Source organism: Pseudopodoces humilis, chromosome 1 (genome assembly GCF_049639895.1).
Source record: "Pseudopodoces humilis isolate 2021_Gansu_Grassland_sample_001 chromosome 1, ASM4963989v1, whole genome shotgun sequence".
Classification (NCBI taxonomy): Eukaryota; Metazoa; Chordata; class Aves; order Passeriformes; family Paridae; genus Pseudopodoces; species Pseudopodoces humilis.
The window spans coordinates 9,566,108-9,590,429 of record NC_142200.1 but is presented as its reverse complement, the minus strand read 5'-3'; the positions used below and the strand labels follow the sequence as shown (position 1 = coordinate 9,590,429).

Sequence of the window (24,322 nt, the reverse complement as noted above, 5' to 3'; positions counted from 1 at the left end):
ATAATAATGAACTAGGTTTAGTCTTACTGTCTCATACAACCTACTGTCTGCAATCACCCTGATCAAGGAGAAAAATTAAATGGGGGTAGAAATTGGTCTTTCACTTGTAGAGATTTTATTTGAAGTAAATTGCAAAATATTCATAGGTTTGGCTGCTGCAAGTGTGAATTACTTCTACAAATATTTTGGCAGACCTGCAAAGGACTGAAAACACCTTTCCCTGCCACCATTGTTTGTAGAAAATGATTTATGTGTGCTACTGATAACTCCTATTTCAGATTAAAACTGAACTACTTTAGATTAAAAGTGTAGGAGAATTCTAAACTGTGCAGGAAACATGTAACGATATTATGTATATGTATAGCATTCTGTATCTGATTTTCTTTATCCACTTGAGGCATAATCAGCAGTAATTAAAGTTATTTTAATACACAGTGGAACAGACAAAGGCATCTAAACAGTTGGATATTCAATTCCCACAACTTTCAGAGAATATATGTGCCAAGAATACACTTAAGGAATGGGCTGGGATTTGAGAATATTTTAGGCCCCAATTCATTCCAGAAAGAGGAAAGCACTTACATATTTTTTAAAAGTCCATTTTTCAAAGATAGCACTTGGTATCTCTGGTGCCTCAATTCTGGTTTGTCTGTCCCTCTAGAGCAGCATGGTGCTTCTGATGGAGCTGATACAGGCAGTGCAAAAGAACATGATTAACTGTTTGTTTTTTAAATATTAACCAAGTCCTCACTGTTCCAATTAAATTTTATCAAATTAAGCAAATTGCTTGGGGATTGGAAAGAAAAAAAAACCCCTTTACTTAATTATTTAGCCAATATTTACTGGGTATGAGTATATTATTAACACAGCAAAGGAGGCTATTAATTATTATTCACAGCATTTCTAATAAAAAGAGATGGCATCTGCTATTTCTGTAAAAGAAATATTGTCACTAATAATCCATTCTAAATTGTAAATGTGATATAATAAACTGGATGTGTCATTTCTCTGTTCTGCACTGACATGTGCTATATGAGGGAGCTGAGCTTTTTTCAGGGCTGTGTCAAAAAGCTTTTTGTTGGTGACCTTTAATCAGCTAGTATCCAATTATGCAGAAGTCTAATGGCATATTTGTGTATCTGCAATATATTTTCCACCAGACAACTGTGCTTTGGTATCACCTTCCTTTTGCTCATGTTATCATAAGAGAGGCAGCAAAACTAGAAATGAAAAAAATCAAACAGGATGTTATTTTCTTTGCTAAGTGAAAAAAAAATTAATGTGCCATTTATTGCATACTTTGCATGTACAATCTATTTATTGAGACAGAAGAAGTGAGAGAAAAGATATTCTGAGGTAAAGACTGTTGAACTGGTGTTGTTAAGGTCAGCCTTCAATTTTCTGCTTGATTTTAGATGCCCCCTGTGAACTTTGGTTAATCATCTGTGACCTGTGTCCCTGAAATCCACAGTGTGTCGTGAAAAGATGGGAAAAAGAAACATGTTGAAACCTTTTAGGTTATCTGTCTATTCAGTGTTACGATCACCTCTACCTAAACGACTTCTGGCAAATGTCTGTCAAATTAATTTTTTAATGTTGGATTTCTTGCTGCAATTAAAATCCATGTGTTTAATCCTGGCTTCAGCATATAAGAGGAGCTTATTCCTTTTTTCTTTCAAGCACTTCATGAATGTTTTTATGTCTCCTCTCAGACTTGCCCTTTTCCAAGGGAATCCCAGTTCTTTCTTCCTGGGCCACATTTTTCTCCACATTGCATTCTTGCTGCTGGATGCAGCCTTGCAGGGCTGAGTAGGGCAGGAGGATCTTTCAGAAGACTTACAGGTGACATTTTTACTTGTACACACCAGTGTCATATTTGTATTTTCAAAAACAACATAAAATTGTCATTTTATGTTCATCTGGTGATTCCCTAATCACTTTATCTCTACAACAGTTCTCTGTCCTGTATTTGAACCAACTGTATTTCTCACCCACGTGAATACATTTCATTTTTTCCTGTTGAATTTGGCCTCATTTTTCCTCACCACCTCTCTTATTTGCCACAAGTTTTCTGGTTCCTGTTCTATCATTCAGTGTGTTTACAAACTGTCTGCCTGAGCTTGATTTTATCTGTAAATGCAATAAACACATTATTATCCCTTCTTCCTAATAATTCATAAAAATACTGAACTTTGCCAGAAATAGGGCAGAACTCTGTGATTTCCATCTGGTAAAATCCTACCATTTTGACACCAAATTATTGATAAATTACCCTTAAAATTCAGATTTCCAGCTATTTTAACATGCCTTTTCTCTGTAGTTTAAACTTGACCAGGATTTCTTAGCTTGCTTTTGAGAATATTATGTGAAACAGTGTCAAAAGCCTCACTAAAGTCAAGATGCATGACATTTTCTTTTCTTTCTCTAGCCACAAGGCTTGTTACTCTGTTGTAGAGTGGAATTAGGTGGGCTTGACATGATTTCTTCTTGACAAATACATGTTGGCTGCTACTTTTCTCCTTGTTACTACCTAGGTACTTAGAAATAGTTGGATTATTTGTTCCAGTACTTTTCCAGGTACCAAGTTAGACTGTCAGTCCTATCTCCTCCTTTATTCCTTCATAGAGATAGGTGGTCTGCTGGCTCTTCTTCACTTTTCTGACCCTACAGATCTTGCATGAATTCTCTAAGAGATTTGCTAATGCCTGTGAGATTATTTCTTACTGTTCTTTAAGTTCTTAAATTCTTTAAATATCTTGGCATAAATGCCATAATGCCCCACTGAATTGGAACCCTAAATATTGGAACCCTAAGTATTCTTTAATCTGATCTTCCCCTGTTGTAACCTGAGTTGTTGCCTCTTGGTTTTATCAACTGTCTTGTCATAGTTAACCTTTCCAGTGAGGGCTGAAATAGAAAAAGATGCCAAACATTTAACTTTTCTGGGACTCATCTAGCAGGAATTTATTCTCTTCTTTGAGCAGTAAACCACTGTTTTCCCTCAGAGTTCTTTTTACTGCAAATGTGCTTACAGAAAGCTTTTTGCTTCCTTTGCAGATTTCCTCTCTTTTTGTACCTTTGCCTTTCTGAATTTTTCCCCACATATTTATGTCATTCATTCACATTTGTCTTTAGTATTTCAATGTAGTTTTCACTTCCTGTACATTTTATTTAGCTCCAGGTCATTGAAGAGCTCATGGTTTAGCCAAATTGTTTTCTGATTACACTTCCTATCCTTCGTTCATGTTGGCATGGCTTCTGATTGTGCTCTCACTGTCATTTCTTTAAAGAATTGCCAACTCTTCTGGACTCTTTTGTCACTTCAACTTGTTTCCGAGGAGATCTCACCCACCAATTTACAGTGTTTATTGAAGTCTGCCCTCTTGAAATACATTGCTTTTAGTTTTCTCTTTCCCCTCCTTCCTTTGCTAAAGATAGTGAATTAGTTTCATGGCAATTATAACTCAAGTTTCCTGATCTATAAATTTGGATAACATCTGTTTGTCTATAGATTATAAACCCCCTAGGGAAGAAAAATTTTTTTTCTATTTATTTTCACTTTTTTTTTTTTTCCAAATGCAACACAATGCAAGAGTATTCCAGTCCCAGCTGATTCCTTCAGCTATATCTCTGAGAGACAGCATCGATAGTTTTCTGCTCTGACAACCTGCTGTAGTATCTCAGCATCTCCTCTCTTGTCACCTTCTTAATTGGCTGCTGTTAATCAGGCTGAAGAGCACATTGTACTGGCAATTACATCCAAATAACAATATAAGTGCTGGTAGTGACAGAAGAAATAGCCATATTGAAATATTTTGTCTGTGGGTCTGATGCCAAATTAGAACAAGACACAAGTGCACAGAGATGTATGTGGGTTTCTCCTCAATTTCTTCTAAATTTGTACTCTGGATATGATGTGAATGAATGTGGCTTTGCAGGTCAGAGAGCAGCTGTGGTAAAGTCCAGTCATCTCCTCAGTGGGAAAATCCTGGGGAAAAGGTGGAGCCTACTCCAGAGACCAGACATAGCTTCATACTCTGCTGTTCAGGGAAGGACTAACATTCTATACAGGAATGTAAAGAATTTCCAGATACAGATATCTGATTGAAAACCTTCAATTAACTTCAGCTGGAAAGAGCAATAAATGTAGGTCACTTGGTCATCTGCTCTGCATTCATCTGTGGATTGTCTGGACATGGAGAAGACTCAGGAATTATCCACAATGTCATTGTTTTACAGTCTTCCTGTGCCAGGCTCTTCCCTTGCACTACAACATGCTGCACGGGGATGGAAAAAGTAGCAGGAGTTGTTAGGACTCAATTCTGGCCACTTGTCTCATGTCTGAGTAGTTGTGCAGTGAGAAAATGAGTTTATGGTGCTGGCCAGAGGAAATGGTCAGTCTGACCTGCAATCCTCTACACATTTCCTTGTTTGCTGTTGGCACCATATCATGAGCGGCAGCTGCTGAATCCAGCCACAGGTGACACATTTGCAGCTAACTAGAGTTTGCTCAATATTATCTGACAAATTAGGCTTCTACTGGGGAAATGTCTTAATATCCATTTATTAGGGAAAGCCTCTCAGGTTCATGATAATATTTCAGGAGTTAAAGAAAGGCAAGTGGGAGATGTAGGCTGAAAGATGATCTTGCCATGAAAAATCATTAGTCAGTACATGTTCTTTAGGGGTATATGTGGCTGGGACTCAGATTTTAAATCCTAGCTACTCTGAATTTGGTCTTTCTGCCTTTTTAGTTAAAATTGTTTCCCTTTGTGTAAAACCCCTATTTATTAGATTAAGGATTTTAACTAGGGTTTTCCTTATTTGTGGTTGTACTAGAGCCCCTGGATTATAGAGAGAATCCACTACTAAGACATGTTATTTCCTTTTCTCCTCTGTGCCAGCTGTTTGTATCACCTCTGTGCTGGAGAATCCCACTGTTCCATGAGAGGAGATTAATGAAAAGCTAGAAACCTGATTTAATTATTGCAATTGTATTATTGCAATTATTGAGTAAATCCTTACACTTTCAACAGAGAAGATTCAATGAAGCTCATCCAGAAGTGTTTTATAATGAGTAAAAATGGTGTAAAAATTCTTGTTTCTGTTCATAGTCATGTCTGAGGGTGGTTCCTTGGCATTTATAAATAGTACTGTTAAAAGGTCTTTATTTCATCAGAAATAAAGGTCTGGAGAGAGAAAAAGATATGGAGTTAAAATTACTAATATTTTTGCAGAAAACTCATACCCTTCATGATCTACAACAACCACATTGAGAAATTCACAAAGAAATTTACACTTGTACACAGAGAAAAATTAAAACAAACCCAGTATTATCATCTGAATGCAGTAGTGCCTCAGATTAGGATATTTCTATTCCAGAACCTGCAGGAACATTAGTCTGTGGATTATAGCTAAAATACTTAGTGGAATAGTGAGCCAGACACAATGTGTATGAATAGCTTTTCACTGCCATTCTCCAAAGTCTTGAGTATTACAAAAAGCCACAATGTGACTCCAATACAAATGTTTCTATTTGGCAGCTGCTATTGAGGGATCATAAGAAAACACTCTGCTGTGCTCCCGGAGGTGTCTGATTCAAGTTTATGATGTCATTCATTTGCTAAATGCAATCTGAGGTATTTTGTGCAACCACTGCATATCAGAAAGTGATCGCTTCTCTTGGCATCATCAAAAATGCATTTTCCCCTGTAATTCCTATAAGTAACGGAGTGGCAACATAAAAAGTGGGATGTGGCAACAATGATTCTCAGAATAAATAATAAATATGTAAATTTTACTCATGTCTCATACCTATTCTAATTCTATCATTTGGATGGACTAAGTCATGTACATTCTGAAACCACACAGCACTGAGGTTTCTGTTACTGTGTAGATGTATCAGTGATGGCTCTGATGATTTTCACCTTGTAGGGGATTTTTAATTTTAAACACAGGCAAAGTAGTAGCAGCTGTCTTGCACCACAGTGAAGATGAAAGTGTATGCCATTACATTCTGCAAAGTGGAACAGATTCTGATATTTGAGTACTGGGAACTGAGATGAGAAAACAGCAGAAATATGTCTGAGGTGGTGAGCTCTGGTTAACTTTTGATTTGGAGAACAGAACAAAATCAACATTGTCTCCAGAGGTAACTCCTGTAAGAAGTCCAACTGTATTGAGATGAGTTAAAAAAAATAATTTATTTAGGTTTTGGCTTATTAAAATATATAATATCAATTGACATAAAAAAAATATTATTTTCAAGTATCACAAAATTTGTTTCCTGTTCTACAAACAAAACATCTAAAGCTGATGAGATTTCCTGCAGTATTTCAATTGTCCTGGAACTAAATTTTTTGGAAAAGGTGAAGCTTAAAATTGATGTAATGCCACAGGTATACATTTCTCTAATAGTCAGTATTTATCTGCAATTTGATCCCTGAAGTTGCTTCCCTAATTTTTTTGTTTGTTTGTTTGTTTTTAAATAGTTTTAGAACATGTAATTTCTAGAATAAATTTCCTAATATTTTGCACCCTAAAGTGTATCAGTAAAGAAGGCAGAATCATTTAAACTACATGATTTTACCGTGGCCATGGTATTCCTTTTTTACGCAATCCTTTTCAGCAGCTGGGAATTTATGTTGCTAGCATGTAGATGAAAACAAGCAGATATGTAGTAAACTATTTTTCTGAGGGTGATTTAAAGCATTTGTGAAATGTGCTCTGTTGCTGCTCCAGATTGCTTTCTACATTTGCGATGAAGACGCTAAAGGGACTTTCAAGCTTCCTATGATTCCTTTCATAACTTCAGTTTTTTGACCAAGTCTCTTCTAACTTGACATTATTAGTTTCACTCAGCTGTTTATTTATTTATTTTCAAAGCAGGTACAAATAAATTCTTGTTTCTGTTTTACTACACAAAATTTTTAACATATTTTTTCCCCTGAAAACTCAAAATCCTCTGAGGAGGGCCCAGATTATGGCAATGCATACATAACTTTCCTTCTTTTCCCTCTTGTAAAGCTGATATCACCTTAAAGACTCTGAAGAGCTGAGGAAAACCTCTGCCTCATTTAACTACAGCTGTCTCAACATGCAGGTGTATTATATCATTATATTATTAGCTCCACAGGAACCACTGAGAGGATGTAAATCTTCTGTATGAATATCAAATGGGCTTCAGCTGAAACTTATATTTATGCAGAATAAATTACTTGTATTTACAGATGCGTCTCATGCAATTATGTGTGTCAGGCTGGTGAAGTGTGGCTGATGTTGGAAGTCTTGGTGACCTAGCCAAAATGAAGTCAGTAAAAATGCATGAGGTTTATATGCAACCACTGGCCTCCTACACAAGTGCAAACAGGTCGGAGTGATTTTTATTATAGTTTTGATCAGCTTTGGATGGAGTAAACATGCTAGATTTTAAATAACTTGTTGATCACTTGTTGACTGTGATTATTGCTGGTCATTTCAATGAAACAGCTACATAAATTAAACAAATAAATACTCTGGGGCAGGATTTGTTGATGTGAGTATGCATTTTGAGAACACAGGCATCTACAACTGAACAGCTCATCTCAGTCTCGCTTTGTAGCTAGAGGAGAGTCGGAGTCAGCCAGTGGAGTACTGTGTTTGTTTTAGTCAAAAGATGTAATTTCCATTTTGTGTGAAATGTTTCTCCCTGAGACCATTGGCTCTGCTGGTTTGGTCTCCACTGGCTACAGGAGGCACCCAGACAGCTGCCTGAGATACAGGTGTTTACACTGTGGGGACTTGGGAGTGATATCCCAGGCCTTGGATGGCTGAGTCTAATTTAAAGCAAATTTTTATTTGTTGTGTAGGACTTAAGCCAGCTCATTGTGAGTTTAAGTAGCTATGGATGAATTTGGCTACTCAGTTTGACCTCACTAAGGGACTTAATATTTGAAAACAAAAATATTTTAAGGGGTCAGGGGAAACCAGGAAAGACAGCAAATTGTATTCAATGAGGAGCGGTCATGGGGTTCATTTCATTGGCACAAGCAGGGACAGTGTCTGGTTTTGGTGCTGATAATAGGCTGGCATGTCATATGGATGTGCCTGTATGGATTGATGATCCTTCATTTTGCTGTTTTGAAGAAAGTGACCTTCCTTTAACAGCTACAGACAACCAGGAACGACTACTGATATTACCAATCTCTTGCTACTGTTGCTGTCTATGAGGGCTTTTTTGTCAAAAATGGCAATTATGATGGAAAACACTTTGGTGGGTTTTGTGGGTTCTGAGATGCTGAATTATTTCAATAGATACTTAACTGGCTGTTGTGCTCAGTTGAAACCATGGCAGAGGGAGAGAATTCTATTTAAAGAGCAGTGTCAGCTCCAGATTCTCTTTTTGTCAACTAATCTGTGCCAAGCCACAGAGCAGAATGTGAGATTGAGACCATTCCTTGCCCAGCTCACTTCCTAACCATGAATGAAGGAAAAAAGCTGAATATATCACTGGGGAGAAAGAGGTGGTTTTCCTTTGGATCTGTAATACAGGTGTGTTTTTGTGGTGAATATTAGTGAGTTAAAAACTCTTGTTAGAGGCCTAGGCTAAACAAAGAGTGAGGAAACTACTTATTAATCAGTGCTTATTGTGAAATAAATGGAGAGAGGAAAACTTTACATGAATAAATGTCATTTCAGCTTTGGGTTCAGAGTGCTAAGCACCTGGGTTATGGAGGCAGACTCAGATCAGATTGACCAGGGAAGGTACTCTTGAATGTAACAGAACCAAGGCCTGAGTGCTTGTCTTGGAGGCTGGTGAGATGCAAGGATTGATGCTCATTATTTCTTACAAACTCTCAACCTTCCACTGGTGTAGCATGGGTTAGCTATACCAAGCTTCCGTTCAGCACTGAGTTCTCCTCTCCTTCAGAGCATGAGTGAATCTCATGCTTTCCATCTGACTTCACCCAGCTGCTTCTCTCTGTACTGAAATGCACAGAAATTTCCAGACAGGAGATGTGAGCCTGGTTCTGCCATCTCTGCCTGCCCTGTGAGGTGGCTGTGTCAGCCTGTCTGAGAGTTACATTGTGCTGGGCTCCTCAAATCAGAGGGGCAGAGGGATTGTTAAGGGTTGCATCTCTTCTCTCTGATCTGCTCCTGACTAGATCTTATTGAGATGATATAGACTAACCCGAGATGAACTGTCAGTGCTGCCATATTTATTGCCATAAGATTGATACTACCTTATTGTGGGGAAACATCTGTGCACCACTTCAGACTAAGCTGATATTGGTGCAGTTACCTGGTCTGAGCTCCTTTCACTGAGATTTTCCCTAAGCACAGATGAAGCTGTAATTGAGTCCCCATGACCTGTTCACACTCGCATCAAGGATGAGATGGTGGTTTATTCATCTAAGAAACAAGTCCTGTGCTTCTCTTCACTCTTCTGGATTTTTTTCCCTCTTGTTTTCATAGTTTCCTTGCTTGGAAAAATGAACTGAAGTAGCTTTCTCACTGTATGGCTTATCTGGTTACTAATGATGTGGAGCAATTCAGGACCCTTAGGACTTCTGTGTTGTTGCTTTAATAAACATATTTCAAGATGATGAGTCCACTGGCACACTCTCTATGCTTTTATGGTACAATGGACTTAAAGTAGCATGGTGCATTTTATTTATTAGCTAGCCCATAATCACACAGGTATCAGCTGGCTTCAGGGAAATTTTTAATTAGCGATATTTAAGGTTGAGAGAAAGTGCTTCTATGACAGACAATGAGAGCAAGCAGAAGCAGGAGGCAGGCTATCTTTGACTCTGTGATTAATACAGGATTTAAATAAAATATTCATGAAAGGAAATTGAAGTTATAGCCAAATCCAAATGTTGAACCACCTTTAAACTTCAAATATAAATTCCTTGGAGATTCATTCTTTGTATTCATTAGTGGAGAGTGAATCTGATGAACATGAGAAAAAAGGGAATTTCTTCCCTAATGTAATAATTTAGCAATATTTTAAAATGTTTTTACTAAATGTTCTTGAACCACAATTTAATGACATTTTTAAAATCTGCATCCTTATTTGAAATGGCTCACAAGCCACTGAAACAGATATAAAGGAGATATTAGGGGTGGAGCTTGGGATATCCCTGACAAACGCTGATGTGTGTGAGGCAGAAAGTAAAGGTTGTGTGGACGGCAACTACATCCTTCTGGCAGTGTTGGTTTAGTGGTTGCTAACACTTAAAGCCTGCATTGTCACATGAAAAATGAATGGTGCTGGCTGTGCAAACATCTCCCTTGTTAGATAATTAATCAGGTGTACTTTGTTTTGATATAACACCTCTCTGGTGTGCTTGCAGCCATCTCTTGAAATCACCCTGTAAAATGGATTGTTAAAGAAGGGGGGGGAAAAAATAAATAAAAGGAAAACCCTGTAGGAATTATTGCAAGCATCTCTGCACAACTAGCAAAATGGAATATTAAATTCTACTTGAACAAAGCAAATTTTTCAGTCTTGGCTGCCCACATTTAGCAATTTAAATGTGTAGGGAAATTAAATTTTCTAAGTTGTTGGGCTAATTCAGCTCCATTTCTCTGTTCTCCTTACTCTTCTATGCAGCATCTGCTTTCCTTAAACACAGATCACAGGAAAGTCCTTTGGCCTTCAGGTGATACAAACTTCATAGGTCTTTGGTCTGGATTCCTGCTCTGGAAAGGAAAGCTGAAAATTTGTGCTTTGTTAATTGAGCTTGTTGGAAAGGAAGGAACATGAGTGGTGCTGTCGATAATTTGTTGTAGTGTGTTTATCTAATTTTGCTAAAGTTTGTTAAAGCTTGCTGGTATGTTCTTGTTTCCCCCCGCTGATCATATTGGTACGTCCCAGTAGTCAGTATTTTTCTTGAATGTTCCCTGCCAGTCACCTTAGCCCTGCCCTTACTCCCTATCCATCATTGTAAACCCCACCCCTTCTTCCAGACCCTTCTGTATCAATCATTCCTCCCTCGATACCTCATTAATTGTTACCTCATGTTCCTGCCTCCTTTGTACCCCTATTGGCCCTGAGAATGTACTTGCCTCCCTCCACTCCTCCCCCTGAGAGTTCCCATTGGTTCCTGAGCTGTACCCTCCCCTGAGAGCCTTGTATATAAGACCCCATGCACAGAGGGGTTTGAGGCTTTCTTTGGTCCTGTACCCTTCCATTCTAGATCTCTCTGTCCCTTTCCTCAATAGATTTGTTCCTGGGAACCTCAGCCGAGAGAGTCTCCTCTGTGTTTTTGCCACGACCTGTGACTCCTTGAACTGCAGAACTCGGAGAGAGACAGTGCTCTGAAGGTTCTGCAGTGGGGTCGCTTTGCCCTTGCAGTTCCCCACTCCTGGTGCCTGCCTGTGCCAGAGTGGCACTGTAGAGGTAGCCCGGAGCTCCAGTGTGGCCAAGCAGCATCAAACATGAGTCATGCTGCTTGTGACTAGAGGGAGAAAGAGATCAGGAGTCTCCAAGGCTGCCATGAGCAGGTATGTGACAAGGGGAGGCAACAGCCAAGAGGGCACCATCAGGGTCCTGCTGACAATAGTGATGGGACCAAGAAAAAGAGTTGGCTTACATCCCTTTTCTGCTGGTTTGTAAGGGAACAGGAAAAGCTATGGTGTTACACTGGTGGTCTTGTTGGGAAACTGTGGTCCATACACCTGTCTGCTTTCTCAGCTGAGAGAACTTGTATGAGAAAAGAAAATACGGGATTTTTCTCTGTTCTCATCAGGAGGTGTCTAGGCAGGTGGAGGGAGCTCACTGAGACTTGCAAATCACTTAAACCCCTTCAAATATAGGCCAAAGAGTTTGCATGCACAGAATCACACTAAGGCAACTCGGGGCTCTGGGTAAGTCCACAGCTGGCTTCTTCTTGTTCAAGCCCAAATTTTTCTTAATGTGCTCTACTTTGCCTTGTGTGAAAGCGGGTCTAATCGTCTTCTCTTAGCCACTGAGACAATTTTTTCCATTCTACTTTGTCTGCAGAGTTAAGGGCTTCCTTTAGTGATGAAAGATTTCAGCCTTCACGTTCCCTTTACCTTCTTACGTGCACACACATAGAAACACAAAGTGCTTCTGTATTATTGTTGCTCACAAGATCAACAGGTTCCAGAATTAAAAGCAGATGTTCGCACCTCCCAGGAGCATAATTTTTGATGCCTCCTGATCTTTGCAGGCATAATTTTTTCAATTACAGCTTCATTAATTTTCTTTGTGACTATAATGGCTACAAATAAATGATAGAGGGGTTTTCATTAGACAAAAAAAAAAGCTGAGATTCTGAATTTATTGCTTGACACCAGGAGTCAGGTTTGATATGCTCTGGCTTTAGTCCAATTTCCTTTGAATAGGATGAACATGAGGTGTACTGTTGTCCAGGAGCACTGACCTTCCTTCGGACCAAAAAATACAGGTAATGCTACATTTTCCCAAAGCCTCATGGACTATTTATAATTGTTTTAGTCCTCTTGGAAAAATGAGACTAGCATACGGATATCCTCTTTTAATCTTTTTACCCATGGCATGGAATAACCTGTTAAATTGGTAAGAAGCCCGTCTGAAATGTGTATCACTGTAGAGTTGTAATTAATAGTAAGGTATATTAACTTAAGTTGCCTTATAATTTGAATAAGGGCAAAGCTGCTCAAAGGGCTATATGCAACCTATGCCTTGAGTTGCTTTAAAAATGAGTTTTCCATAAAAAACAGAAGAAAAATCCATCATTCTTTCATGTGCAAGTAAAGCTTTACCCATTGTTATTATTAAATTATTGTTACAAAGAATTTAAGCTATGGATTTTCCATCTTTCATGAAGTAGGCAGCTGGGAAGAAGATACCATTGGAAGAGAAGTAAGTCCCAAGCCAGCATCCCAGGGATGAATGAGAGTGTTTGTAAATTGCTGATAGCTCTTTTGTCCCCTTAAAGAACAGTCCCCTTTCTTCACACCCTCTGAAATTCAGATTATGTGAAATTCAGAATTTACTTTCTTCTCCACTGTAAAAAATGCGTCACATTGAAACATATTTCCCCTGCTCTAATTTTTCACAGGCCATTTGGCAATCCATCTTTCCAGGCCGTACTGTGCAGGTGTATGATTGTATTTGGAATTCCTGCACCCATTAATCACTGCTCTGTGACCTGCTTTACTCTGCACTTACTAAGCTCCCTTCCTCAGTTCTGGTCTGCCAGTGCTCTGTAAACTGTTTACTTTTCTGGTGCAGCATTTGCTCAGCATTTTGGCAAGCTCTGACAAAATGTTCCCAATTGTTCCAAATTGACTTTTGGCCAACAAAGGCTATAGACTTTTCTTACATGGAATTTGATGCCCACATATGTTTTCCCTTGTTCGCTGTTTCAGGCAGCTCTTTTAATGCTGTTATCACCTGGTCTCACCTTGCCTCTGTTGTGACTGTAGAATGGAAACTGTCACACAGGCCTGAACATGGTTTCCAGCTCCTGCCTCTTCATGTTTTTTTTTTTGTTTCATACCAAAAATCTTTTGGTTCTCAGGAGGCTCATTTAATTATTGTACTGTTTTCAGTCAGACAGAAGACAAAGTTGCTCTTGTGGAACAATAAGAGGAAAAAAAAGGTGCACATCAGAGATGGGAAAAAACAGCAAAAAAAATTAGAATGTCCACTACATTTGTTTGAAACAATGAAATAGAACCGATGCTTTAAATATTTTCAGTACAATAGGCACACAGCCTTGTGCAAGGTTGTGCTACAAATGCACTGAATAGGGATATCTGGAAATATCTGGATATCTAGAAATGCTTAAAGACCAGCCAATCTGTCTGTTTTATGTTCTGATCTATATTTAGCTCACTGTTACCCTTTTGCATTTGTGTATTGTATAATTTTGGCTCTTCTGCTTTGAATCTTAGCCAAAATAACCCTGGGGGGAAAAAAAAAAAAAAACACAAAAAATTTGAAACCCAGGCCCCATTGTGCAAATATTTTAGAATGTTAAACAAGGCTTATTCCTATTCAGGAGAAAAGGGCTTCAAGAGTTTTATTATGGATAGTGTGTTTATTATTGTTATTCTGTGCTGGTTGCTCGTCTATCCTGCTGGAGCATAAAACACACTTTGCACTCTGTGTGCTGGTAGATATCTCAACGCCTCATCTTTGGGCAGAAGAATATTTAGGTCACTTGAGGACAGAGTGTGGGTGGTGCTTGACAGTTTTTATAAACAAATCAAAATACCTCTGCTCTCCACAGTGCCTAGTTAGCTGTATGCTTTCCAAGTTCTCAGTGCTGAAAGTGTGGAAAGTTAGATCCTCTCCCAGCAAAGAAAGAGAGGTGAGTGTAAGTTTGATGTATTTCATCTGACTTCCTAATGGTCTAGCTCTTAAAGTTCCCTCACCCCTACTCTATTACGGCTCAGGGAAGTACAAAATAAACATGACTTCTATCTTGAGAAGACAGCAGATAATTTGTGAGACCACAGATGACAGAGATGTTTCCAACCTGCTTCTGCCTACACCCCTTTTTGAAGCCTTGATATTTAAATTGCACCCATTTATGCTCCTTTGTGCAGTGATGGAGTAGGTGTCAGCAGGCCTACAGGAGATTGACTGGTGATACAAGGTACAGAAGAAGGGAATGTAATTCTTTCCACTTTCACACCAGTTGTGAATTTGGCACCTGACAAGTTTGTCAGATGTTCTTGCTAGCTTATCCCATTGAAAGCCACAGAAAGCATCACTCTTGGAGAGAATTTCTGTCCAGCTGTGTCTGAGTGTGGGAGTATTGCTGTCAGCCACCATGTCCTGTATATTTTCTGTATGTTATGGACCTACCTGACTAGCAGATGCCAGTATAATGGGCATTTATTTCTTTGTTTCCTAACTTTCTACTGTTAGGCAGCCTTCTTCGTATGTTCTAGTGATAGGTATGTTTCATTACTGTGATATTTATTAGTGGTTGCAACTTCTTAACTACTCTCTTACTACACTCTACTTCAGCAGTAGTCTTGAAGATGTGTTCATTGCACATTTATAAAATCACATGCCAGCAACTGCAGATACACAATAAAATTTTATAGCTGGTCTCAGTGCTACTAATGAAGAACTAATGAAGAACGTGCCTTATTTGATTGCATAAGTATTTTTACTTAGTTGAATAACAATCTTGTTGCCTATAAAACTGGATTTAATGATAGAAAATTAAGGCCAGAAGGGGTATTTGGGGAAATTTTTCTGCGATTCATTTTTTTGGGGGTGATTTTTAAAGAATTATTTTAAAGGATAAGAAAACAAGGCGATTAACGCTTAAATCCATTTTCTGTATGAAAGAGCCATCACCATTTTAAAAACTTGTTAGATGTGGCCTCGGGAGTAGTAGCAGGAGCTCCCATGATAATTCTTTTCCCAGAGGCACCATGAGCTTTAGAGTCCAATTTATTCACTGATGTAAGAAATGACCCATGATCATGAGTCAGTCAAGTGAGAGAGCTGTTAAAACACCACTAGCATTTCCTCCTCTTCAGAAAGAAGCAGAATTGCTCTAAATCCTCCATTTCACCCACAGAAAAGTCCTACTTTCTTCAGTAAAATGGGAATTCCTTCATATTTTCAGACATTTTGCTTCTTCCCTGCCCACCCTTCCTGTTTTGAAACCATTTGTCCCACTGGTACAGCCCAGCTCACCTCAGTAGGTGCACCAGCCATCTGTGGGATCCTGCAGCTTCAACTGCAAAGGATTGTGACTGCAGCAATTAAACCAGACAGCTTCTAATCTCTCTGAAGACAAGGAGGGAAATTTTACTTTTTATTGATGGCGGGAATACTAAGATGTTAGAGGGAAAAAATGCAAATGTCTGATACCCCTCCTTCCTTGGTTGGGTCTCATTGAGACTATATAGTTGAAGTAACTCAGGACAACTCCCCTAAGATCTTACTCGTGGCAGAGAGAGCTGCAAGTTTGGACTGCATTTGAGAAGAGAAGCCCTGGGACCTCCCAGTCTCTAGGCAGTTCTCCTGTATTGAGGATCTCCCAAGAGAAAATTTGCCTTTCTTACTCTTCAGAGAGAGATACTTTCCCTCTCAGGAAGCTGACTGTGTGTATTGCTGAAAAGGAAAGTAATACTATGAAAAGCTTTGAAAACAGGGAAGGAATAATGTCATTGAATCCAGTGTTACTGGGAGACAGTGGAGAAAGTTCAGTGTTTTTATGTGTGCACAGAGGTTGGACATAGAACCATCCCCCCTAGCATCTTTTCATGCTGACTTCAGTGGCAATTTCTTTTGTTCAAAGCCCTCAGGGTTTGAACCTGGTTTAACACCTCTCTGTTGAGAAATGCTGCTGCTCAACAGTCAATGCGTAGTCAACAAATTGTGCCTGTGATTTTGCAGTAGGATAACAGTGTAGATAAGACACACCTACTGGGCACTTTCAAGTTATAATATTATGTTAGTCATTGCTTTTATGTATGTTTATATACAATATCTGCCCGAAGGTACACATTGATTTCCAGACATTGAGAACACATTTAAAATTGGCTGAGTGCTTAACCTTTGTTCACTGAAAGTATATTTTAATTTTTTTTTGCTATTAAGAATTATTAGCTCAGAAGAGTTTGATATGGCTATTATTACTATCATGATTATTGACTTAAACTAAAATTCTTCTAGAGATTTTATTCCTTTTGTAAATTTGAGTTATACTTGTAATTTACCTTCTGTTTTTTAATAGGTGTATTCTATTCACATATATTGATTTAAGTGGATTCAACTGTATTTCAGGTAAAGATTTTCTGACAACTAAAACCAAAAATCTAATGTGGTGTTACTTTACTTGTAACCAGAAATTTTGTGAATTTTTATACTAAAAACAAACTAAGCCAAGACAAAAAACAAAAAAAATCCCCCAAAAGGAGGTTACAGACTGAGATTCACATTAAGTGATTAAATACTTAAATCCAGGAGAACAACTCTGACAGCCTTCTTTCCAATAGGCTCCTCTGAAACACCTAAAATCAATTAGTGTTTCCATTTTTTTATTCCCTCTTAGCTCCCCAGCTGCCAAAACCCAACTTCACTGGCAGCATCATGGGCTGGACAGTGGAGTTTCCTATTTCTTCCTGAACTCAGCTGTCAATTCAGAGTTGTGAAGACTGAAGCTCGGACTCCTTCCCAATCCCTGGAGATCAGGAACCCACTGGGAGCTCCTCTGACAGCTGTCACCCACCTGCAGCCACAGTGGGAAACCCAGCAGCTGTTGTGTCCCTTCGAGAAGAACAGAGGGAATAGAGGGATAGGGATCCTGTTGTCCTCTGCCCTTTGCCTATTTTCCTCATGGGAAATCCATCCAGGCTGTGTCAGATGGTGTGGGCACGATCACCTTGCCAGGGCTCAAATTGGTTGTATTGACTTGCCAGGGGAGTACTGGAATAAGGCCACTTCGTATCCCTCCTGTTTGAGCTCTGCAAAAAAGGAGGCGGCTACAGAAGGGGAACCTGTTGGTGAAGGATCCCTATCAGTGATCCCTCATTTTCCCAAACTCATTACTTTGATAAGTGGCATTGGAATTATAATCCAGATCATATTCCAGTGCCCAGTTGTAAGACTCCCTGTCTGAGATACGGGCTCAATTTTTAAATCCTTCCTCTGCTCAGTTTGAACTGTCTGAAATTTCCTGCACCATTCCTAACCACCAGGATAAATGGAAATTTCTTGTTCAGTTTAGGAAGAGAAAGATTCATCCATTTTACATAAAAATGAACAGATTCAGTGACTATGGTAGTGAGAAAATAATCTCAGTAAATGTGTAAACATGAAAGGCAGCTTCAAATTTGTGTCACTTGACCCAAAAGGATCAATGGCTAGGAATGGTGAAAGCTTCATGGTGTTATCACAGAATCTCAGAATGGGTGGGTTGGGAGGGATCTAAAGGATCATCCATTTCCAACCCCCCTGCCATGGTCAGGGACACCTTCCACTAAACCAGGTTGCTCAGGGCCCCATCCAACCTGGCCCTGAACACTTCCAGGGATGGGGCAGCCACAGCTTCTGTGGGCAACCTGTTATGGGACAGCACTGGCTGCTGGGAGTGATGCTTTAGCTCTTGGCAGGGAATGGGTTTATCTATAAATCCAGGCCTCAGTCTGCAAGGTTTTTTGGTGCTTGTTCATTCAGAAATTACCCACCATTTATTTACAGCTCCCTATCTGAAGACAGAGGCCAAGAGACTATTTCACTTGGAATAATCCCATGGAGTTTAATTTGTTTAAAGCAAGGAAATTTGCTGCATTAGAAGAGTGTTTTTGCTTAGATAATTACTGAGATTTATTATGTAGACAAAATTACCTTCCTTTAGACTTTTCAGACTACCAACTGCCTTCAGTGGTGCTGAGATCGTCTTCACCTGAAAATCTCTGACATGCAGGTAGAGCAGACTGTTTCTGTTCTCGTTTCAATAGACCAAGCTTTCTTTGCAGTCAGGCATGAAGTCACTGGCAGTGTTAAGAGAACATGTCTTACCTGATTCCTGGTCCTGAGATTTCTCTTTCCTTGTCCTTTTCATACTTATATTGTCTAGGCCTTTATAACTCTCAAATGAAGATTGTATCAATTTCATTTTGACACCAGGTGAAAGAAATCTAGAGTATAAAAAAAATTTACAAGGATTTACAACCATGATAGAACAAGGCAATCAATTATGCCCTTCTTCAAAACAACTCTGCCCATGTTCAGATATGGATTGTTGATGCATATCAGGAACTGTGTGGCAGCATGAAGGAATGCTGTGGTTCATGCCCCACGCCTGCACCCAGGATTGATTCAAATGGCCATTATCATGTTTCAGAATGTGGTGGCAGTAAACACAAGGAAGATATGCTAAGTGCCTCCCATGTCAAAATACACAACAACTTTGATTGAGATGTACTGACTCATGGCCATACAGGAAACATGTGAGATTTGTCAATCAAGATTACAGTGGTAAAATTATTTACACTCACAAAATGTTCAGAGTGGTAGAGTGTTTATGTGAACTATCATGCTAATGGAACTACTAGAAAATCAATATCAATATTTGGAGCAGATGCTATTTAATTTTTTTTTTCTGGTTATACATCATAGTGCATTTTCTTTTTTTATCCTGCATACTCACACAAGTCCAAGTTTGTGTCAAGTTCATTGCAATAATTACAATGATGCTGGTGACTACAGACAGCATCATGCATTCACTTCTATTCTTTGTAGGCATATACCCTCATCTCTGATAATTTTGTTCATCATCAGCATATTTTAATGTACCAGACCAAATTTTGTTAATCTTCTTTTTACAGAAATTGGAACTGGGAAGTAGCTAACTAGCCCATTTATGACTGAAGTGGCCTGAATTTCTTGTCCTACCTCAGAAATCTTGAGTTTTTTATCATTTGCTAAAAGAGATAATGATTTTTGTTGTGATCTGCATGTTTTCATTGAGGCTTTTCATATCTCAACTGTTAAGCAGTCTTACACTCTTTTATCTCTGGCAGCCCGAATCTGTGTGGGGCTAGGAGCTTTAAGATATTTACAAATAATAAACAAACACCATAGGATTTGGTCCATGGTTAAAATACCATGTCAGCCACTAGTGCAAATACATTCCAGTACCATATCTTTTCCATGTGCATGGTATGAGAATTTGTCCACTAACCTCTATACTCACCAAGGCTGGAGTCCTTTTATTTGGTTGGCAAATCTGACTGATTATTAAGTTCCTACACAAAAGTAATAGTCCTCTATAACTCAGCCTGAATAATAATAACAATTATAGTAATGATTGATATATGAGCATTTATTTGTGTTCCTCTCAGTCACATTAATGGGATTTTGATGCATGAATTTCTTCTCATTGTAACAAGATTACATAGTTCAGAATGCAAAAAGGCTTTTTCATTTAATCTAAAGAAGAAAAGTCTTCCTTACATAGAACTATGTAATGATATTGATCATGTTATACTAGAGATCTTATGGAAATGCTCAGCATTGATCTGATAAAAAAATGCTATGGGGATTATAGATAAATACTATTATGCAAACAAACATTCCCTTGGGAACTGCTGTGATACTGCCTACAAAACCAAGATCATATGTTCATGAAGCTGCACAAGGTAAACAGTGTGGGTTTCTATTCTTCACACAGAGCAAAACACAGATAGCATATAATCAGGGAGAAAAGCTGGGAAAATTTTGCATGTTAATTTAAATGGCAGAAACTAGCAAATCAGCAATTTAACTACAGTCTGTGCTTAATGTCATCGTCACAGATGGCATATTTTTGGTTTGTGTCTGTAGGGCAATATGACACCTCAGATGGTTTCTGCCTTTGTTTCTACAATAGTAGTGAAACACAGGTAAGGTGTAAACCATAGCAGTGAAGGTGCTGATCCAGCAAACAGTTAATTCCCATGGCTGTCTACTGAATTCAAAGATAATAATCATGCAAGTATGCGTGTAAACATGTTTGTGTTGGTAAGTTCTTGATTCAAGTGACTGCTGCTTAAGTTTTCACTGAAAGCCAGGAAAAACAAACACAGATTGTCTGGTATTTAGTCCAGTGCTTCAGAGGTGAGCTCTCTCATCCCAGGTTTGGTTTGTTAATCAACCATTTTATATCTAGGTCATTCATACCGGAGCCTTTTTCCTTCAGTTTCCAATAGTTTACATTTTGATCCTGTTTTCAGGCAGCTAAAGAATAAACAGAAGCATCAAATTTAAATGAAAGCTGTATTTGTACTGAATTTGTACTTCAAGTCCAGTAATATATACTTATAGTATGAGATTATCATGAAACTCTTAGGAAAGAACTAGTGATGAGTTATTAGACTGAGCAGATGAGCTCTGAGGTCCACAAAAGTTTCAAGCTGCAACAAGTTCATGTTTGACCACAGGTGTATACTGACTCTTTCCAGATGATGTACGTGGCTTTTGGAAGGAAAATATGAGGCTGCAATGGAATGTTAGCTTTCTATTCCACTCTTCACCCATTGAGACACTTAGTGCATGGTTTCTACTTGCCAAATTAACTCCCAATGTATCTGTATTCGACATCCTGCTGAACAGTTACTCAGAAAACTGCTCATGCATGCCCACACACACTTACTCGAGAAGTCTTAAACCACACTCTAAGGGCAATCTTCAAAGCAATTGCTCTTGAAATCTTGAGTATTCCCAAAACTAGGTTAAAGACATTAGAAATTTAATCACCTTTTTTAATTTCCGTTTTCAATTAGTGACATGCTTTATGGTGTAAGGAACACAGAACAGAGAAAAAAAAGGGCTTTTTCACTCTACTGTTTTTTCCTGAAGAATGTGTCACTACTAGAAAAAAATTCAGCTAAACTATGGAACAGTCTTTTTCATATTCCCTTTAAGTAAAAACATCCCTTGCTCCATCCAAACATTTTCTGTGTTCAACAAATGACCCTGTTGAAGACAGGGGTACGTGGTACACAGAGAGCAGAGGTAAACCAGTTTTGCCTGTGTTCTAAGCAGAGCAACCAAAAGCTGGATGCACACAATTATCTCAGTGCTGGACCTGAGCTGATTTGTTCTCCTGAAAAGTGGGGTGCCTTAATTAAGGCCCAGAGCTGGGATAACCAGGTTTGAATGGCTTCTGGTTGGCTCAGAGTGTGGGCATACCTTTTGTGTGTCTCTTGAATAATACACTGTATAGACATATCCACATCTGATGCGTTGCATCATTTTTTAATTAAGTACTGTGAATCTATGACAGTACTTCTAGGGAAGAAATGAAAATCAATTATTTCCTTCTGAACAACATTTTCAAACTCTCTTTCACTGTGGCCTGGTTGCACACTACCTGGTTCCTCTCTAGTAGTTGGAGGTTGACTCAGCAGGTTTAGAAGGGAAAACAGACAATAGGAACTGCTTAGAAAAAACTTCCTGCTTTCAAGTTTCTATCCTAAGGTAGGCTGAAGTATTACCTTTGCCTCCCTGGATAAAAGCATTGCATGAAATGTCTTGACTCATCTGTGCCTGTGTACAGTGCACATATATGACACACATACACCCTTAGTGAACTGGCCTTGATCACAGAAGACATGAGTGCAAATCTGGGCAGTCTGAGCATCTCTGCAGTAAGACAATCCTTTGTGCCTTTCCAGACTACTCATTGCAAGAGGTATGAAAGAAGAATCCTGTCTGCACAAGATTTATGGCTGGGAGAAATTGCACTCTGTCTCTTCCTGTCCACCCAAGTCTTTTGGGAAGTACCAACATAGAGTAAGTGGAGCTCTTTTCCAGTCATCTATTTAGCTTGGAAGGCCTCATGGTTTTCTTGGAAAGTGAACACTTATGAAGTCCCCCTGAAGAATGTTGTTGAGACCTATGCTGTGGAAATTATTGATATAATCATACTCAACCAATTTGTAAAGGCCTAGTGGGGGAAGGCATAAAGAGCTTTATTCTGACATTTAGAATTAATGCCAGGAAAGGCATCTCTCCTCCAGAGATATATGAGAAGCCAATGTTACACACTTGCAGTCACAGTAAATGTACACGACTTGAACAGCTAAAAGAACTGTCTAATCAAAAGCTCATTGAATGCTGTGGGAAACTTCTTACCAGCTTCAGAGTTGAAATATTGAATTTCTTTCTCATCTAAAACAATGGAAGGAATTAATGACCAGAGAAGGGTTTATAGCCTCTGCACAGAAATGTAATGGAGTCTGTCTCGCCATGGCTTTTGATACTCAGTTTATACATTTTTATTTGGGAGATCAATCCTCAGAGTGTCTATGCAACTTACTTCTTCAAGGGAGTTCAAAAAAGTGCATTTTTTAACAAGTGTGCCACTTTATGATGTTGAACTAAAGGCCACCAACTTCCATCCCAACCTGATTTCCCTTTCCTGTTCCTTATTGACATGCACTGATAAATCCAGGAAGGCCCAGGGAACTCCTGAAGCTTGGTGTGGTTTGGCTTCTGTCCATCTGCTTTACGTGGTCCATCCTGTGGTGATGTTAGCAGACTAAGAGCCACAGGCTACTATTAAGTAAAGCAGGTAAAGCTGTGATCTCTGGCCCTAAGGGCAAGCAGAACAGCATCCTCATGGCTAAACCCCTCTTGCCACCATCCCCAGGTGATGTAACAGGTATTAATCTGTATGAACCACACTGTGCAGTATTTAAGTCCATGGTATGGATGTTCTTGAGTTACTTGACTTACTAACATAGCCAGAGCTGCAGATAAGTGGAGGAACACCAGGACTAGAAGTGGATTTGCAATGTGATCTTAGTCCATGAACATGCCCACCACAGGGAACTGACAGTGACAGTGTGTTTGTTTAGAATTATCTTAATTGATGCTGAAGCTATACATTGCTTCCTGTTTATATAACCACCAATAATGTTGAAAGATCAAATGCAAAAAACTAGCCTGGCAGTTTTCAAAAGCTGTCAGAGAATATAACAGAGATGACTTAGATGAATGTGCTTTCAACTTCCATGAAAAATAAATGTATATGTAGCACATCTCTCCACCGTCTATGGAATTATGTCCATGGATGCTTTTAGTTCTATGGAAATGTGATTTACTCTTAAATTGTCATGAAGCCTGGGAACCTCAAACAATTACCAAAATAGAAATCAAAATATCTGAGTTTCTTTCTTTCTCTCTTAGATCTTTTATTTTGATTTTGAGTTTGGGATGTCTTCTCTCAATGTCTGTGGTGGGGGTCTGAAAATTAATTGACCCATTTAAGTGTCATGAAAGATGTTTAAGATATGTATGTCCTATAAAGTCTTACTCAGTTAGTTAATAGTGAATTTAATAGGATTAGTATAAATCAACAGATGTTTTCTCCAGCATTATATTATATAATTATTATGTGTTGATTTGTGTTTTGGTAGTTCTTGGTGACTTAGTGCATGTGTACTGGATTGTGTGCGTTGTGTGGTTTTTAATCTTGAGAACTGGCCTTGCTTTTCCAGAGTGGATGAGTTCAGTCCATAGACTCGGCAAAAAACTTTATAGCTGCTGTCATTTAGGAATGGTGTTCTCCAATATAGTGTTCCCTCTTAAACCACTCCAAACAATGCACTGCTTTCTCACTCCCTTCTCCCCCTCTCCTGTGGTGGGATGGAGGACAGAACTGGGAGCACAAAAGTTAAAGATCACAGGTTGTGATAAGAACAATTTACAGGAAACAGCAATGAGATAAGAAAACAAACAGTTTTCTGTTAGCAACAATATAAATCTGACAACAACAATATTAATAACAAATGTGTGTTAGAGAGGTAAGGGATTCATATGCTCACCACTCCGCCGAAAGAAGCCAAATAATACCTGACTACCACC

At 38.8% G+C, this 24,322-nt stretch overlaps 1 long non-coding RNA gene across 1 annotated transcript; it reads left to right on the top strand.

Annotated features, from left to right (window-relative positions):
- Nucleotides 1-14,224: 14,224 nt before the first annotated feature.
- On the top strand, nt 14,225-18,966 carry LOC148185008 (uncharacterized). Its single transcript, XR_015773690.1, has 3 exons — nt 14,225-14,309; nt 16,704-16,753; nt 17,022-18,966. It is a non-coding gene; the product is annotated as an uncharacterized LOC148185008 (long non-coding RNA).
- The last annotated feature ends 5,356 nt before the right edge of the window (nt 18,967-24,322 follow it).